The sequence below is a fragment of the Condylura cristata genome, unplaced genomic scaffold (assembly GCF_000260355.1).
Source record: "Condylura cristata isolate star-nosed mole 26May11 unplaced genomic scaffold, ConCri1.0 scaffold00004, whole genome shotgun sequence".
NCBI classification, from domain to species: Eukaryota; Metazoa; Chordata; class Mammalia; order Eulipotyphla; family Talpidae; genus Condylura; species Condylura cristata.
The window spans coordinates 28,011,757-28,019,174 of NW_004567105.1; positions in this window are offsets into that span (position 1 = coordinate 28,011,757).

Sequence of the window (7,418 nt, forward strand, 5' to 3'; positions counted from 1 at the left end):
AAAAAAGAAATGGGAGAATCTGAAATAGATGATACATAAGGTTGCTTTAAAATAACTTCTAAAAGGCTGATTTTTAAATGAGTGTATCAGGATTTACATGTGTGAAAATATTCACATTTCCAGTGTGCCTGTTTAAAAACTATACTTATATTCCAATGGTGGCCCCATTGTTAATTTTTTTTTTTTTTTGCAGCTATTCTTTGCAATAGGCTTAATGATTTGAGGACTTCAGTGTCAGTGACCAAGGGCAGTTTTTTTTAAGATAGGAAACCGCTTTGGAGATATGACATAAGAGTCAACATCAGGGGCCTATCTTCTTATCTCTCTGATCCTCAAATTCTTTACAACACAAGCCTATAAGCATAGTCTTATAAAGGTTCATGTGAAAGTGTTTCTGCGAAGCATAATGAGCACTTGATTTCAGGTCTGAGCCAAGAGTCATGTAGAATATACCAGGTAAATAAGCAGATTCTATTTGGAGTCTTAAATGGGCAGTGATTTCTGAGATTGACTTTTTCGTACACAGGTTGTTTAGCAAGATAACTTTTTTTTTTATAAAGATTTATTTATTTATTCATATAGAGCTGGGGTACAGGCCAGAGATGTGGAGGGTGAGAGGATTCACCAGAGACAGAGTGGGGAGCAGAACAGGCAGATCGACGAAGTCCACTGCTGAGGGGAGCAGCGGGCGGGTCAGGAGAGGTCTGCCTCGCCATGTGGATCTCCTCAGGGGTAGGCGGGGATCGAACTCATGCGGAAGTAGCTTAAGCTTCTTAATGCTGTGCTTTAACCTGCTGCGCCACCAGGGAGGGCCCTAACAAGATAACTTTTTAAAAAGTACAGTGTCTTCCTTGTGAGTCTGAAGATAGAATGCCACAAGATGATGTTTTTCAAACATTACCAACTTAAAAACAACCAAAATACCAATGCTAGAGTCATCATTTTAATATGATTTCTAAAATGCCCAATGATGGGGTTTAATGTTACACCTCATTTTTACAAAGGATTGAGCTACTGCCAAACTGCTGAATGAAATGTTTGTATGGGCTTTACCATTTTAAAAGTACTTTGTACAAGTCATGTCATTTGAGGCTAATAGCAACACTGCGAGGTATATTTTAATTTTATTCTCAGTTTACAGATGAGGAAATTGAGGATTATCTGTAAAGTGATACTAGGCCAGTTGTTAACCTTCTTGAGCCTTAAATTAGCCACAGGGCAGAGTTTCAACCCCACAAATCCCAACTCTAAAGTCCTCCCATGCTCACACACATATTTAGACTACTAGGCATCTTCATTTCACTGATGAATTTATTAAAGGTATGTCAAGCTTGTCTGGATGTCTGGAACTGTCTGAACAGCCGTGTTTTCTCACTCCCCTGAGATGCCAGGGATCTGTGGTCATGACAAGTTTTAACTCATCGAGATGGGGCTACTTCCGAATCTAAGGTTCCACCGAATTGCCATATGGCAAAATGACTGGTGGATAGACCGTCTTGGGGGGTTGTGACATGAATAGAAAACACAGGTTTGACTGTCCTCTCCTGACCTATTCTTTCCATGGTGCTTCAGCTCTAATCTTGAAACACAGCACCTACTGTTAGTACTCAAACACTATACTGAAAAAGTGAGGTGGGGCTCCTAGGGACCTTCTGGACCCCAACTGGAGCTCATTCATCTTGGGGTTGCTTGATTCCCCTGTGATTCACTTGTTTTCTTTCCACTCCCATCCCTTGCCTCTTTTTGTCACACACTCTAAGTGTCCACAGATGTCAAGAGTAGAAAAAGACATGTGGTGTTAATGCTTTAGTGCTGGCACAAAGGTACTTCCTGAAGGAGATATGGCCCCTCACAATGTTGTTTTGTAGGCTGCCCATCTATATTTATCACTTCCCAATGCTGACTTGCGGTTCAAATGGCCTGACAACTTTTGGGCTGGCATAATGCCACCCAGGTTATCAGTCAACGGGCCATCTCGCCATATCAAGTGCGGCTGTTAAGGGCAGGAATCTTGGCCAGGAATTTCTAAACTGCTGTCTGTGAAGAGGTTCTATGCATTTTGGCTGAGGAAAACTTCCAAAAATAAAAGCTAGATACCAGGGCCATTTGTTTGGACTTTGTAGAAGACTTATTAGTCATTGGGGGAAGGGACAGGATGGCAGAGATGACAGCACAGAATTAAATCTAATTAATCAGCAGATGAAGGCTGAAGCTACTCTTCCCAGCATAACCGCTGGAAATCTAGGAAATGGGGAAAAACATTTTTAGCCTTAGCACATTGCATTTATTTTTTGGAAATGGAGCAGTCCAGATAAAGACAAATGCATGCAAATAAACAGTGTAGTGATCTGAAGAGTATGTTGACACCTTCTTAGAATTTTGGTGGACAAAGAAAGATTAGATGACATTTGTTTCAAATCTTAGTAACTTATGTACCCTGTGAGGTATTTGCTAATTTAGATTTTCCTCATAGATGAGCAAACCCACCTTTTCAGTTTTGACTGAATGTTTGTGGGGGCTATAATCCTTTGAAAGTTGTAAGTTTTCTCATTGGAAGGAAAGGGGTGGGTTAGAATTTTTAAGCATGGGCATGTCAATCCCTGCTTTCCTACCAAAAAAGTTGGTTTTTTTTCATTATCAATGTTAAACATTGATAAGAGTAATTCATAATAAGACTACTATGAAGAATAAATAAGAAATTAGATGGCGATTTTCCTGGCATTTAGTAAGTTCATATTGATGACTATCTAATTAACCCACTATACACATGACTCATCTAAGCATCTTCTTGTGGCTTTTTCAAACCTGTTTTATTTTTCCTGGTCTCCTAGTGCCATAGCTCTTACTGACTTGTAAGAGCCAACTATGAAACATTCAGGAATTTTGATATTGGGCTATTAAATACTATCAATATTAAGGCAAACATGGTTAAATAAATTACATTAAAGCAAAGGTATTATTTAAGACCTCATCATTTCTTAGTTATTTTACTATCATCTGAGCTCTTGAAGTTATTTATGTCTATTTTGTATCTGTATGGTTAAAAACACTATATAATGGTATGCTACTATTGCTTCCCAATTTGTGTTCAGTGACATCCCTCTAGTGGCTTAAACTCAGCCAAGTGGCTTGAAAATCAACATCCCTCTAGTGGCTTCTATAAGGCATTGCTCTGCAGAAATAGGTAAATACTGTAATTTAAGATCTTTTGACCCAGAAGTCAACTATGAAACACCAGCATAAACTGTCTCTGGCCATCTGAATATGCAAGTCTGTTTAAAAAAAAAAAAAAAAGAATTACCCGTTGGGTCAAAAGCAGGGTGTTGAAGGTGCAAAAACTGGTCACAAGTATAAGATAATTTCTAGTAAGGAACCACAAGAAAAGGAGTAGGCAGGAGTAGGTAGCTCATAGAGAGCTGGGACAAAAAAAGGAGACCGGAAATCCAAAATCCATCACAAGGTGGAGATAACCACTGCCAGTCTCTGCAAAAGTGCTCAAGTTCCAGGGCCCTCCCTGGTGGCGCAGCGGGTTAAAGCACAGCACTAAGAAGCTAAAGCCACTTCTGCATGAGTTCAATTCCTGCCTGCCCCGGAGGTGACCACATGGCGTGGCAGACCTCTCCTGACCCGCCCGCTGCTCCCCTCAGCAGTGTATTTCTTTGATCTGCCTGTTCTGCTCCCCACTCTGTCTCTGGTGAAGCCTCTCGCCACCCCTGAGCCTCTGGCCTGTACCCCAGTTCTGTATGCAATAAAATCCTTTAAAAAAAAAAAAAGTGCTCAAGTTCCAGGGGCAGCCTCTCCATGTGTCTCTTAGCCACATCTCTTTCCCAGTGTCTCCAGGTCTCTAAGTATCTCCTTCAGGTGTCTCTCCCCTTCTTCTTCACTCCACCTCAATTTACATTTTCATCTACCTTGCTTCTTCCACCCTGCCACCCACTCTGCACTGCATGCTGGGAATTATAGTTCACTGCAGCTGCGAGGAAGTGTGAGTGGAGGAAGTGTGTCCTCTTTACTGTGCTGTGATGCCCCTCATTCACGAGAATGCGGTCTGTAACACAGTAAGTTAGCCATCTGTAAATTAAGCGTAATATGAGCATACGTACATGCCATGGGATGCTGTGAGGATCACATGAGAGTCTGGTATGTGGCAAATTTGTCACTATATGCTAATTTACTGTGGTAGCTAATTAACACTTACTGGTTCAATATAGCTGGGTAAACTAATTGTTAAAAAGCTTCTGTATTTGCAGGGGAAGTAATCAACAAGACCAAATTTCTTTGGCTTAATTCACTTCCTATTTTGTCTGAGTAAACATTTGTCCCCAAATTCAATAATCTTGTCTCTAGGTATATATATTTTTTCCCTCGGCAATTGCCTACTACCTAATTAGACATGTTTAAGGCTCCATTCTCCCTGAACTCTTTTACCTGACTTCCAAAATACTCCAAGAAATCTCTTTAACCTGCTTTTTCCTATCTAATCTTATGATCCAGCCCTAGTTCAACACACAGCCAAACCTCATTCTTACTATTCTTTGATTCAGCTGTGCTCTTAATTTCCTCTTTCCTTTATCAAAAATGTTAATCTTACCACATCTCCATGTGGGAAAATAATTTTTCAGCTGCAATCATTCATTATTTTCTCATTATTTCTTGGGGGTAAGGGGGTGTCATCTGGGCTTGCTTTTGACTTCCCCATTATTTCATTTCCCAAAGTCCTCTTTGGGACATCTCTGATCGGTGCATTGTTTATTCAATCAGTGTGAATATATTTATTGCACCACTCAGAGGGTGAGATACTACCTTTTGATAGTTTAAGTTTTCTGTAACTCTCTTACTACCTGGTATCTAGCACTATGCTAAGCAAACAAGGCACTCTTAAATTTTAAAATCTATGTCTGCCCTCCAGGGTAATGTTTATTTGTCCTCCTTGCCAAACTATTTTTTTTCTTCCTTTATATTTTTATAAAGTTGAGAAAAAATTGCAGTCTGGGATTTCAATATTCCAGAAATATCTGGTTGACATTTAATATAAAACTATTAAACCTTGGACTTTTTATTAGATAAAAAATAGCATAAGGTCACGAAATACCTCATGAAATTACATGAAGCAAGATATTTTTCCTATGAGAGAGTAAAAGGTACTTTTTGATTATGCAAAGATTCATAAAGAATGAATTATATAAAAATAAACCTAAGACCAAAATTGACAAATCACTTTGGAGTTTTATGTCTATTCAATGACTATAAGAAATTGGACATATTTTTATTTTACTCAGAAGCTTTCGTTTGAAGCTTGCCTCAACTTTCATCTGAATGAGCTAAGGAATCTATTTCTAGTAAACAGGAGAAAAATTATGTTTCAAATTTGTTTCTACTCCATTTTCATAGTAATTAATGCTTCTCAACTTATATTGACTCCTCTGTTTTCTCCCCTTTTTGGTAGGCATTTTTTAGGCCCACAGATTCTGTTCAGTTTAGACTTTTGGGAATCTTTCCCCTTTCAGTCCATTCTATCACACCCAGTCCAGAACAAGCCAGAGGAAGGGTTAGAAATGCCAAAGGAAAGCAAAGGAGTTTTCTAACTGATCTTTCTTCTTCTTCTTCTTCTTCTTCTTCTTCTTCTTCTTCTTCTTCTTCTTCTTCTTCTTATTTTTGCTCTTCTCGGGCTTGCATTTTCTAAAACAATAGAGATAAAGAATATAAGTAGTAGAACAACCCATCCACAAAGTTGTGTAGACTGAAGTTGGTTTAAAAGAATATAAACATGTAAAGATTAAAAAAAATTCTTTAATGACATACAATTGTAATAGCATAACAGGTGGTAGATAGCCTTATAGTTCAAACAAATACCTTTTCACTCCACATAGTTTTATTTCCAACTTTATGAATCAAGACTCATATCACATTCATAAAAATGTATCCAAGATTGAGAAACAGATTTTAGATGAGTGTAGGAAACAGGGAATTGGGTATTATCAAAATTTAACTGACTCCCAACATGTAAATTTTTTCATAGTAGATCGAGAGGGCATCTTTAATTGAAAATTCCCCTGGTGTTTATGGACTTGAAGCAGGAATAACTACTTGCACTTTGTAGACTTTAATGATTCTGTCCTAATCTGATTAGAAAATCTTAAGCATGTTCTTTTATAAACATGAGGATCTTAGAGCAGCCAGTAAGTAGTCCCATCGGGGCTGCCCAGTGAATGGTAATAGAATGAAGAATTCTGTTATATCATTTCTGCTTGTTAAGTTGCCATCTCAAAGTCTCAGTGGTATGTTTTGCTTTGACTTTATTTATTTAATTATTTATTTATTTATTTATTTATTTTTTATGCATACAAGAACTGGGGCACAGGCCAAAGGTACCATGGGTGAGAGGATTCATCAGAGATAGACTGGAGAGCAGAACAGGCAGACTGACTGAAACACACTGCTGAGGGGCCCAGTGGGCAGGTCAGGAGACATCTGCTGCACCATGTGGGTCACCTCCCTGGCTGGGAATGGAACTCATGCTGCGGTGGCTCACTCTGTGCCACAGGAAGTGCCCTGCTTTGCACCTTAAATAAATGAACTCGATTTACTTCAAACAAATCAGTTATTCTAAGTTTCTAAATGAAACTACAAAATCTTCCAATTTTAACAAGCTCTTCTCTGTCTCATTACCTTAATTTTGTTTTCCTATTTAACCTTTAAAAAAAAACCAAATGGACTTTATAAACTGCTCTGACTTCATTCCTGTGTTTGTTTGTTTTTGTTTGTTTGTTTGTTTGTTTTTGTCAGTTCTTGTCTATTTTAAAATGAAGTTTCAGTCCCATCTAGAAATAATGTTGTCTTATCGGCTGTTTCTATCCTTGACATGTCAATTTAGAATAGCAACATAAGCAGACAGAACTCAGTATTTTTAAGGAAAATCAAAACAGAAAGAAACTTTTAAAGTCATTTTAGAGCCTCTTTACTGGAAAATAAAGCAAATCCCTTTCTGATTAAATAAAATTTAATCTTATTTTGCAACTGATCATCTCAAAGCTTGAGCTGGGGTTCTGTAGGTAAAAAGCAATCAGAAGAAATCTTTGATTCATACTCTGACTGCTGTTTTGGTCTCCTGTTTTCAGAATCTATTTCACATTTTTTTTATAACAGTTTATTTTTACATCATTTTGTACATTTTTTTCCATCTCAATTGTAATCCCCACGAGTTTCCCATCACCATGTCACCCATGTGCAATCACCATAATCCCGTGCACTTCCCTCCCCATCCCCCCGTTTTTGATCCCATTCCCCACTCCACCCCCGCAAAATGTCTCTGGTATATGGCTGTTCATTATTTTTGTTATTTTCTCGCTTGGTCCATTATACTCCTGCTATGAGTGAAACCATCTGGTATTTTTCTTTCTCTTTCTGGCTTATCTCAC